Source organism: Astatotilapia calliptera, chromosome 22, assembly GCF_964374335.1.
Source record: "Astatotilapia calliptera chromosome 22, fAstCal68.1, whole genome shotgun sequence".
NCBI classification, from domain to species: Eukaryota; Metazoa; Chordata; class Actinopteri; order Cichliformes; family Cichlidae; genus Astatotilapia; species Astatotilapia calliptera.
The window spans coordinates 36,457,645-36,470,671 of record NC_137442.1 but is presented as its reverse complement, the minus strand read 5'-3'; positions in this window follow the sequence as shown (position 1 = coordinate 36,470,671).

Below are 13,027 nucleotides of genomic sequence, written 5' to 3'. Positions count from 1 at the left end.
CTCTCTATGTAAGAGCGACACGGTGGGAATTTAATTGAAAATAGATCCGGAAACTGTTTTTAACTGATAGTAAAAAGATTTTATACCCCAAATCCCCTCAAACTCTGTAGACATCAAATTTCATTTAGACCTCAAAATTTTCAAGTTGTGAAAGTTTTTGAACTGGCCAAGAGAATTATTAGCAAAGTTATACAGGAAGCCTGACAGCGGTCCTGTCTACATGTTAGAGCTAAAGGAGGAGGGCGCTTCGACTAGCTTAGCTTTAATTATCAGCTGTCACCTGACCGTTAATGTTTTTCTAATTATTAGACTATTATCATTAATCAGTCAACATTAACTGTAAAAGACAACATTGGCGTGTTTCAGCATGTGAGTTCTCACACTGACCAGCCCATGTATCTGTGTGGTTTGCTTTGCTACCCCAACTTTTCCTCAGATTCAGTCGTTTGCTCCGCTCAGATCAACCCTTCAGCACAGACCTCTTAACAAACCAAGACCAAATGCCACATTCGATGGTGTCTAATCAATTAAGAGAAAAAAAGTTTTCAGATAGTTGGATGACAGGTTTTAATTATATAATGAATGTTTGGTTTGTGCTTTTAGCATCTTGAGTTCACCTTCAGTCCAACCTTCATCAGGCTCTTTGAGTTATATTTAGAGCTCATTTAAATTTTTATTTTTCAAAATAAATTATGCAGATCTCTGTTTTTTATTTATAAATGAGAACCAAAGAGGAAAGAAAGTGTTTAAGAATGTGTTAAAAACCAGATTTTTTAAATCAAGTTTTATTTGAACTTTGAAATAAAACTTTTCACTCTTTATTAAAGTTTTGTGTCAGTAACACAGTTAACTAAAACATTTACAGTTCCTGGGTGCATGAATATATAAAACTCTCATTATTAGTTGGTAATTACAAAAATAAAATCTAATCATACTGAATATGAAAGACATGCAAGCTGATGAAAGTGTTACTGGGAGGTTTGGCAGACTCAACAAAAATAAAATAAAATAAAAAAAACTATAATAAATACAACCAAAATACCAAAAAATGACAAATGAAATAAAAATGACTGCAGAGAGGTACAGAGCTATACGGAGATGCAAACATTTATACTGCTAACAAGAGACACAGCAGATTATTGATCTATTATGATAACAGACGCTGAACATAGTCTGGTAGCAGTTATCAAAATTACTCCATTATTTCAAATGATGGCGTTCCTCTTCAGCCTCGAACCATCAAACAGGCTGCAAACAGCATCAGGCTGTAAGCAGGAGTCTGTCTGCAGACAGAGGATGATGGAAGTGAGAGGAAGGAAAATGAAGACTGTCCTGAGGCTGGAGGGAAGGATGAGGACAGAGAGCATGTCAGAAAAGTGTTGCAAAACTTCATATCTTCAGAATCATAAACTCCTGAATAAAAATAAACTCTTCAGTTTGATATTCTAAGCGAACATTACAGCATGTCGAGAAATGAGGGTTGAAATGTGAGATATGTAAGACGTATCATAGATTTATATTATGTTTGGTATATGAACAATGCCTACCCCAATGACCTCTATTCATTTTTATGTGCAGTTGTCAGCTCACGATTCTTTTTAAAAAATCAGAAGATGTGTGAGAGAAGGAGACCACAGAGACGTCTTCTGTTCAAGGTCTAGAGCTCTGTACTGAACCCCTGCACCGGAGGAACGGGCAGAACATTATAACCTCTGGGGACCACAAATATCTGTACCAGATGTCAATTCATGCACAAAAAATCGAAATACAGTCAGAAGAATGCATCATCTGTGGAGCATGAAAAGTATAGCAACTGTCCTAATATTAGCAGCTGATATTTCTTTCAGATCTGAAACGTAACATCTGTGAAATCATGCTGCTGGTAGTGGAGTTAAAAATACCGAATCATTTTCAGCATTTGAATGCCACATGAAAGAGCCGGAGTTGAAAGGCAGGCATAGGTCTGGTCGCTGTTGAAAGATTGTGCAGCACTGGAAGGATCAGAGCATTTCTACTGAATGCTTCAGCAGTGGCCCATTCATATAAAACTGTGACCATAACCTCACAGCTACGTCGAACATGCAAAGCACTGTGTCAAAGAGCAAGAGTAGAAACTAAGAAAGGCCTCAGAGGACTCGTCGTAAGCACTGGTGTGTATACTGGACTGACTGGACGCAGGAGATGGTCGATTAAGGTTGCATGTGAGGAAAGACCATTTCTGCTGCTTCCAGCATCTGCTCTCCAACACCACCTGTTTCTCCAGGGAACTAAGGCCTACAGAGAAGGGACAGCAGTGTCCGGGCAAAACCCCGGGCAGTATATTTCAGCCATATGCCCGGGCTGCAGGGAGTGAGGCATGGAAAAAATGACACACTGTCATTATACTGAACACCACCACTGACATAGAGTAGTGTGTGTGTCCGAAGGAAATGATGAAGAGTGGCACATCAGGAAATTAATGAATACCCCAAAAGTAGCAAAGAAGCTATCTGAGTCAATAAAGCTGTGTTCCCTTGGATCAGCTGGTCAACCCACGGAAGTTAGTTGCATATAAAAATGTGATGTCTGTCACCTGGTTCAACATCACCCACACTGCTTCGAGTTAGCCACAGCTGCATCGTAAGATTTCAAAATAAAAGCCTCAGCTGACACTTTGGGAATTGTTGTAAATTGCCCCCTTTACCAAACAATACGAGAGCAGAGTCTGGAAGCAGACAGTGTTTTGGGGAGACGATGGCTCTGAGATAGATGCAGTCTACCTGCTGTCCAGTCTGACACTGTGATGTGGCTGTTGTATGTTAGGTTTCTTCTAACATCCTCGAAAGCGGAGCTTGAATTATGACTCCAGGGGAACTCCGGGCCTCGATGGCTGGTGTCCTGCAGGTTCAGCTCTCACCCTGGGTCAACACACCTGAATCAGATGATTAGTTCATAACCAGGCCTCTGGGGAAGGTCACGACATGTGGTTTGACACCGACTTCTGTCAGGGCAGTCAGCTTTTCATCTGCTGCCACACTCCACACTCGTCTCCGGTCCTCGGCGCTGCCCCTTGAGCACCACCCCTCCCCTACAGCAGAGCCAGAGACCACACCCCCGCCACAAATGAACTATACGAAAGTCATAACATGAGTCAGAAGGTGAGCTGGCATAAAAGGTAATGACAGGAATCACAGGATAACGACACAGGGGAAGTAGAACCAAACCCAAGCACACAAGACTGTCAAAATAAAATAGGAGCTAATATACACACTGAAACCCAGACTAAGACTCGTGAACTTGAAGAAAAATTGACTTGGAGACATGACTGACTGGGGAGACCAGACACACTACCGAGACATGGCACAGAGGGACTAGATGGACACGGGGATAAGACTAAATGTCACATAACCTAAAGATGAACACAAACTGAAAATCAGAAGCACAAGGAAACATTATACTGAAAGAGCTTGAACATAAACCACATCTAAAAATCTAAGAATGAATTATACGTCCACAGCAAAAACTCAAAATGCTGAGATTGTGACATCTCTGGTTATACACAGTGCTTAGCTGTGAGTCAGACTACGTCCACTCTAGCCCGGACAGAATTGAAAACGGCGTTTCCGTCTCCGCGTCCACACTAGCGTTTTCAGTTGTTTTCACAGAGCTGTGCGTCCACATTGACACAGCCGAAAACGCTGACGTTCCAGTCCTGCACATGCGTGAAACGCAAGAAGATTCGACCTGCCTAATTTCTGTCTGCCGCTTATTTACTTTCCGGTTCTTTGAAACTTCAGCAAAATGTGGAGGAAAAGCACCAAGTTTTTTAAATGGACTCACAATGAGGTGGAGTTGTTGCTGCGAGTAACACAAAAGTACAAAGATAAGATAGAACTTTATTAATCCCTCGGGTGGGTTCCTCTGGGAAATTCGATTTCCAAAAAAGCACAGCACCGACAGAAGTTACAGTTACAGAATGTTATATATATATATATATACACACACACACATATATAAATACAGAGACAAATATAAATAAAATATACAAAGGGGATAAATAGAATAAATAGGAATAAAAAATAAAAATAAAAAGTTGCAAAAGCGAGTGAGAATTAACGAATTTGAAGAAAAGCTCTCTGGAGCCCGTGCAGACTGACTGATTAATCTTTAACAGGGCTGTCAAACAAAACAACAGCTGTATAATGCCCTCCGCTATCTTTGTTTAATTGGTCACATGACTGTATCACATGACCAACATGCGTCATCGTCCACACTGCAACGGGACAGCTTGGTTTTTGAAATGTATGCGTTTTCGAGAGCGTTTTCAAAATGCTGCGTTTTTCCTTGGGGAAAACGCTGTCTCAGTGTGGACGGGAGAGAAAACTATGTTTTCAGACGAAAACGCGTTAGTGTGGACCAGTGTTCCCTCTAAGCGCTTTGAGGGCCCCAAAAAGCGCTGTATAAATGCAATCCATTATTATTATTATTATTATTAATGTTTCATGTGTCTGAGCGAACACAAACTCCCTGAGCGTCCCCTTGGACCACTGTGAGCAACAGCAGACGTGTGCACTGTGATCATGCCAGCATCCAATCCATCCAAGTTACATGTTTATTAAAGTAATCAAATTACAGCATTTATGTTAGACTACTTTTAATTAACTGCTTTAGCCCACTTACAATGAAAATTATAAAAATCTTGTTCCTGTCCTGTGCAGCATGTTAACACTATTGGAAGGAAAAATAACTTCAACTCCAATTTTGAAAACACAACTTTCTTTTTTTTTATTAAATAAAGCTCTGACTGTATTCTGAGTCTGTGGTCTGGGAGAGAGTCTGTAACTCTGTCTGCAAAATACAGTAAATAATGACCAATGTTGGGTAATTAATTATATAGTTACTTCTTCATAAAAAAGTAACTGAGTTATGCAAACAACAAAGTGTTTTGCAGCTGTTTACCTAAAAATGCAGCCAAGGTGTTTTTTAAACAAACATTTCAAACTATTTACAGAACAATCAGCTGTTCTGCATCAAATCTGATGCCACACAAATTATTTGTGCCGCTCCAAAAAATAATTTGTGTCCACTATAAGATGAAGGAGAACAACAGCCTGATACCTGCAGGCCTGACAGCAGCAGATGTGTCACTGCTGTAACACCTGTAACACTCAGCAGGCGCCTCATTGTTCTGACACACAACACAACTACTGACTACACTACACACTAACTACACACTGACTACACACTAACTACACACTGACTACACACTAACTATACACTAACTACACACTAACTACACACTAACTACACACTAACTATACACTAACTACACACTAACTACACACTAACTATACACTAACTACACACTAACTACACACTAACTATACACTAACTACACACTAACTACACACTAACTACACACTAACTATACACTAACTACACACTAACTACACACTAACTATACACTAACTACACACTAACTATACACTAACTACACACTAACTATACACTAACCCCCTAACCCTAACCCTAACCCTATACACTAACTACACACTAACTATACACTAACTATACACTAACTACACACTAACTATACACTAACTACACACTAACTACACACTAACTACACACTAACTAAACACTAACTACACACTAACTATACACTAACTACACACTAACTATACACTAACTACACACTAACTAAACACTAACTACACACTAACTATACACTAACTACACACTAACTACACACTAACTACACACTAACTATACACTAACTACACACTAACTACACACTAACTATACACTAACTATACACTAACTACACACTGACTACACACTAACTACACACTAACTACACACTAACTATACACTAACTACACACTAACTATACACTAACTAAACACTAACTACACACTAACTAAACACTAACTACACACTAACTATACACTAACTACACACTAACTACACACTAACTATACACTAACTATACACTAACTACACACTAACTATACACTAACTACACACTAACTATACACTAACTACACACTAACTACACACTAACTATACACTAACTACACACTAACTAAACACTAACTACACACTAACTATACACTAACTACACACTAACTACACACTAACTATACACTAACTACACACTAACTATACACTAACTACACACTAACTAAACACTAACTACACACTAACTATACACTAACTACACACTGACTACACACTAACTACACACTAACTATACACTAACTACACACTAACTACACACTAACTATACACTAACTACACACTAACTATACACTAACTACACACTAACTAAACACTAACTACACACTAACTATACACTAACTACACACTAACTACACACTAACTATACACTAACTACACACTAACTATACACTAACTACACACTAACTAAACACTAACTACACACTAACTATACACTAACTACACACTGACTACACACTAACTACACACTGACTACACACTAACTACACACCAACTACACACTGACTACACACTAAATACACACTAACTACACACTGACTACACACTAACTACACACTGACTACACACTAACTACACACTGACTACACACTAACTACACACTAACTACACACTAACTACACACTGACTACACACTAACTACACACTGACTACACACTAACTACACACTAACTACACAAGATTTGTGCTAAACGTCTCAAATCTCTCACATCTCAAACACGCCGTCACTCCTAAAACTTCCCCCGTCCTAAACAACTAAAGGCCATGTTGCCATATCATTCTTTGATTGGTCCACATGGTACATTTTTCCACCAATAGGAAAGGCTGGGAGTTTTGGTGTTTTTGCTCACAGGCTTTCGAGCATTTTCCTTATAAAACGCAGTTTTTACCGTTTCTTCCTGCAGTAAATATAAACAACGACAGTATTCAGGAAGAAAACCAAACATTGCAGATATTTTTATCATAACTCTGGTTTTACGTGGCCGATCAACACAATTTAAAAACTGGTATAAAGTCCACACTTTGTCCGTCAGTTGTTCCGTCTGTCCTGCTCACATCTCCAATGGTTGTACACGTTGTCATTAACGTGGCTTCACTCCACATCAGCCGCTTTGCTAAAACACCGGCACATAAGGACGCTGTCATAGCCTGTCAGCCACGTTGATTAGCTGCGTATATACGAATGTGAATCGCATCATTGGCTGGACTTTGGGATAAGGTGGCATCGTTCTGATCCCATACGGGAGCAGCCAGTCACTGACTCACACTGCAAACAGAATTGTTAAAGTATTAATTTTAATTTCAATTCAGGTTAGATTTTTTTTTGTGTGTGCAACACATATTTTCTGTGCGCAGAGACCGTGCCAGCAGTGCGCAATTGCAGACGCAAACAGCTTAGAGGGAACATTAGTGTGGACGTAGCCTCAAACCTACCTTTAATAAAATGGAAGCATTAACAGTAGGACTAGGAAAGGGCTCTACTATTTATGCTGATGGTTTGGAGGAAGTGATTACTGAAATAAACCCAGAAAGATCAGTCAGAGATAAAAACTAAATAAATATCAATCGCACTGAAAGTAGTACATCAGTTGCATTCCATTAGGGCAATCAAGGCGAGCAGTGCTTGCAGAGCAGCGTGCGGGGCAAGCTGCTCTGCAAGCACTGCATGATATGCACTTCATATGAAACACAGCTAGCATTAGCAAGTAAACAAACTTTAATGACTTGGCATCATAACAGAGGGGTTTCCTCTTGCTAACTACCGTGGCCAACATGTGTGATGTGGCAAAGATGGAGCGTGAAGAAGTAACTCCAATGATACACTAGCAAGGAAAGCAGTACCTGTGGTGGAGAGGGGCCAGCAGCTCTGACCATGGCCAGTGTAATAAAACGTGGACATTGACCAGGTGCTAGTTAGACCCCACCTTCAGATTAGCATCTAACATCTCAGTCTTAGCATCCAATTCCATTTTGATCTCAGGACTTCCAGGCTGTACTCGGCACAGCGTTTCCTTTATCCTAGGCAGGAACATGTAGGGACGTCTGTATATGTGTGTGGTTAGTAGTTTAATATGTGACTAATACATTTTTCAGGTAAATTGGCTATAAATGCTAATGTTAGTAAGAGTTTATTGCTTCACTCTCATATCAGCTCATCTGTACCAATGCTGCCTGTTTTTATTTCTGGTAATCCTTTTAGAAACTCGAATATTAAAAGTAATATGTAATAAAGAATAAAGAATGGACTCCTTTTAGAGTCAAGTAGAGACTTCTTCTCAAAAACGGGCAATGCCAATTGGATAAACCAGCCAGAGCACACACTCATAATAGAACTACATGTGTGTTACTTGTGATTATGACTTCATTTGCTAGTTATTATTTCAAACTATGATGTCTGGGTGACCATCACAGCACAGCAAATCTTAAAAATGTGAAAAATATCCGGTCCCTGTAACTAATATGTATTCTGATTACAGTCTTAATATCACACAGCGGTATTTTTCTCTGGTTTGGCTCACAGCTGGAGATGTGCTTACAATATCAATCTCAGTGAATCACTTTAAAAATCTGCACTTTTGTGGTATTTTGTGAGCAGTTATGACATCACTCATGTTTGCCCAGTTTGATCTTCACTCCACCAACACCAACACTTTCACTCAAAGCTTTTCCATCATCTGATGTAGTTTTCATCGATCTGTTTTCTTGTTTAACCATCTCAACATGGACTCAACATGAAAACAGCCAGCAGTGGAGTGTGGCTACAGACAGAACTGCACTGAGCATTACAAGCCATGAAAATATGTGTGTCTGTATAACATAATACATTCAAGTTTAAGAAAAACCTGAGCTTATTTACTTATTTTTGTGTCTGTTTTTCCCATCGTAGAAACCTTAGTTAATTTCTGTTGTTACGCTTACAGGCGACACTCAGCTGGAGCCACTCGCTTCAGCACTGCAGTCAGGCCAACCATTCCTTTAACCTTAACTAGGAATGACTTAACTTTAACCATTAGAGAAACAAATGATTCAGAACCTCACAGACATAATAGTATGTACAGCTACTTTTAATACTATTGATATTTATTTAGATTCTTTTTCTTCCATTGATCTGAATTGACCATCACAGCACAGAAACAGCTTTAGTGAAGGTTACAAATGATCTTCTTATGGCCTCTGACAGTGGACTCATCTCTGTGCTTGTCCTGCTAGACCTCAGTGCAGCGTTCGATACTGTCGACCATAATATCCTATTAGAGCGATTAGAACATGCTGTAGGTATTACAGGTACTGCGCTGCAGTGGTTTGTATCATATCTATCTAATAGACTCCAGTTTGTGCATGTAAATGGAGAGTCCTCTTCACACACTGAGGTTAATTATGGAGTTCCACAGGGTTCAGTGCTAGGACCAATTCTGTTTACATTATACATGCTTCCCTTAGGCAGCATCATTAGAAGACATAGCATACATTTACACTGCTATGCAGATGACACCCAGCTCTATCTGTCCATGAAGCCAGATAACACACACCACATACTGGTCTTTGTTTGTTAGATATTTTTTATTAAGTGGAAATTTTAATACTCGCACCCAACATACTCAGCTCTGCTGCTCAAACCACAAATGCATTTCCTTTACAAATGTGGCACCATTTAAATAGAAATTAACAGGGTGGAGCTAATCCACAGATCAGAGGTTACTGCGGGGGGGGGGGGGGGGGGGGGGGGTGATAGAGTACAGGACAACGTTCAAGAGCATCTGCTGAATAGAAGGAGTGAGGCAGGCAGGAAATAACAGGAGTGAGAAGCTGTTACAGTCTTTCACTAAAAACAATCATCTCACTATGAAATCTGCAGGTTACAACCACAGGAGGAAACCAGTACAATATACTGCATTCTCATCACTTACTACCAACTTCATGTCAGCTACAAGGAACCCCAATAGCAAGACTGGACCCAGTCTCTTTCCTCTGCTGGCTCACACAGCAACATCTCTTCTGTTAGGTTTTTCTATTACTCCTCCTCAGACTGTGAAACTGTTTTACCTTTAATATATGAGATGACAGGAAGAGGAGAAGGAGCACTAACAAAGGGCATTGCTTGTTAACAACATGTGTGTAAAACTCACTTTACCTAAATGTGTCTTTTATTTTCCTGTAATATCCTCAGCAAACTTAATAAAATATGAATTATATTCTTATACTGACCGACCCAGACACATTTCTGTGAATGAAAAATGAGCTTTCAAGTTGTCTGCCTCCCCCACACACGTAACAATCAACTTCAACATCAATTAGCATTCAGAATCAAATCTCACAGTGAGCTTGAGCCGCAGATTATTGAGGGGATAATTATTGCCTCGCGGTGCTTTAAAGTCGCCTGTCGACTGACTGACACTTATACATAAACATACATGAACAGTAATTACTAACAACCACATAAAGACACATAAAGAATAAGTGACACTGACAATTAACACACATGCACTCTTCTTTCCTATGCCTTCCAGAGGGCCTGTTTACACCACATTCACAATAATCCATCTCCATTAAGTCGATACAGGGCTCCGTCTCTGGAATTGTCACACTCACTAATTACTCTTAAAGATAATCAGCCCGTGTGGCTGGAGATGCAGCTCCTTTCCACGGCTCCGTCTTCTCAGGGAATGAGAGGTTTAATCTGTGGCGAGATCAGAGCTACTGGGAGCAGGGGAAGGAGGATGGGAGGTGGATAGAGGGAGGTGGGTGGAAATGAGAAGGAATTTGGGCATCTTAACAAACTCTTAATTACATTCTCTATCCTCCGCTGGTGGCAGGCGTAAATGGCAGTCCCCGGGGAGCCTCTGATCCACTTTCTGATCTGCAGAATGCACAGCCGAGCTGCTGATCAAAAAGATGGAGCAGCCTAGATGCTTCAAACACATGGGACCTTTTTCCAGCGTGGGACTCGTAGCTTGTCATTGAGCGGAAGTTTGAATTGTTGAAATTCATGCTCAAAAAAGAAGAAAAAAAACCCTCAGTTCTCTTTAAAGAGATGGAAAAAAGAGAATTTGAAGAGAGACGGGAGTGTTCAGTGGCTCCATGAATTGATAATGAGCATTTTTGCAACGTGCTGTAGGCGTTTGTCCCATATATGAGGCAGAATTCATTGGAGATGACCTCCACCCACATTCTCGCTGTTCTAATATGCCAGGCGCAGCTTTGATGTTGGCCATCAGCTGAATCCCAGGGGAAGCTCTGCTGTAATAAACCACAGCAGTGAGCACATTTCAACACACTCACCAGCAGGAAGAGCCATCAGCCCTTCCCCATGGCTCTCTGGGAGCTGCATGAGGTCAGGAGGCCAGTGAGAATGGATCATGTCAGGTTATTGTACTCGTTGTCCTCTGCTGACCACCAGTGTTAAATTTTATCTCCTGTATATGAAGCCAAATTTGATGATAAGATACTGTGATAAAAGGGTTTTGTTTGTTTTGTTTTTTTGTACAGCCCCATGTGACCATCGCTGACCAGCCTGCATGAGGTCGAAGGGAAATTCAAAAGGTTAAAGGTTTGTGAAAAGGACGCGGACATGCCAGAGCTCATACATGGAGAATGGAAAACAGAGCTTTTGCTGTTGATATAACTTTTCAATTTGTGACTTTTCAAATTTCCACCTCAGACCCCAAAAAGTAGATTCTGTTAATCTGGACATAAATTTTTCAGTGGGAGAAACTGTGACACTGAACCTGACTTTAATTCACTTGTTTAAGACCAAAACAAGCTGGATTCCTTTTACTGAATAAGAAAAAACAAACTGGAAAAGCAGTAGATCAAGTACTACAAGCAGAATAGCAATACTAGATGATTCAGAGTTTGTATTTTCAGGGAAGTCAATGAAATCGTGATTGAATCCTGGCATTTTTACCGTACATTCTCATCGCCTAACTCAATGTCTGCTCGTACCAGTAATGGCTTATAAAGAGAAATAATAAAAATCATTTTAAGGAGAATTTAGTTCACCTCAGTAGTGCCAGTTTGTCGTGTGGCCCCTTGGGGAAAATAAATGGCCACCCCTGGTTTTAGAGAGTAGTCTCCTTATTTGGGACAGCAGTATCTCTCACTGGCACAAAAGTATCAGACTTGCCATTGTCTTGCAGGTGTCTGCTCCCACGGCACACATTGAACAGAGACACGAATCACAGTTTGACTATTCAATTAAATTCAATTGAGTTTTATTTATACAGTGCCAAGTCATACCAGGAGTTGTCTCAAGGTGCTTTTTATTGTAAGGTTAACCCCTGAAACTGTAAAACCCCAGCAATTAGACAATCTAACCGAGCAACAGTGGGAAGGAAAAAAGGGAGATGGGAGAGAATAATGACAGCATAAGTTTAATTACTCCGGACATCACTTTAAGGTCTCTTTGGACTGGTTTTCATCCTTGTTCTTGGCTTTGTGTTCTGTAACACTAGCTAAGGTTACTGCAGGTTCCAGCATGATACAGGTTGTGGTTGGGAGAAGAACTCGGCAATGACCATCTGTGCCCCCACCCTATGGATCACCTTGAACCTAAATGGCTGGAGAGCCAGATTCCAGCGGGTGATTCAGGCAGAGGACAAAAATGAGGGAGAAGTCAGGCAAACACCGCCTGGCACTGCTCCATCCACTGGACCAGATCTGGAGCTCCCTTTCAGGAGGTCGGTTAAGAGATTGCTCAGCTGCAGTTAGTTTGGGACGGGAACGTTGGGGACAAACCTGTGGGAATAACAAGCCAGCCCCATGAACTGCCTCACCTCCATTTTAGTCTTGGAAGTGTATTAGACCATCTCCAGCATACCAGCCAATTACTTCTTAACTAACTGTCTCTTATGTTCGAGTTACCGAACCAGGGTGAGTTTCAAAATCCTGTGGATGTCTGGGGCTCCTCTGCACAGCAAATAACAAAGGGTCTAACCACTAATCCCAGTTGCATTCATCCTCGTGAATGAACTTGCAAATTAAAAACTTTAGAGATTTATTCAGTTGCATCACTAACCTTTTAGTCTGTGTG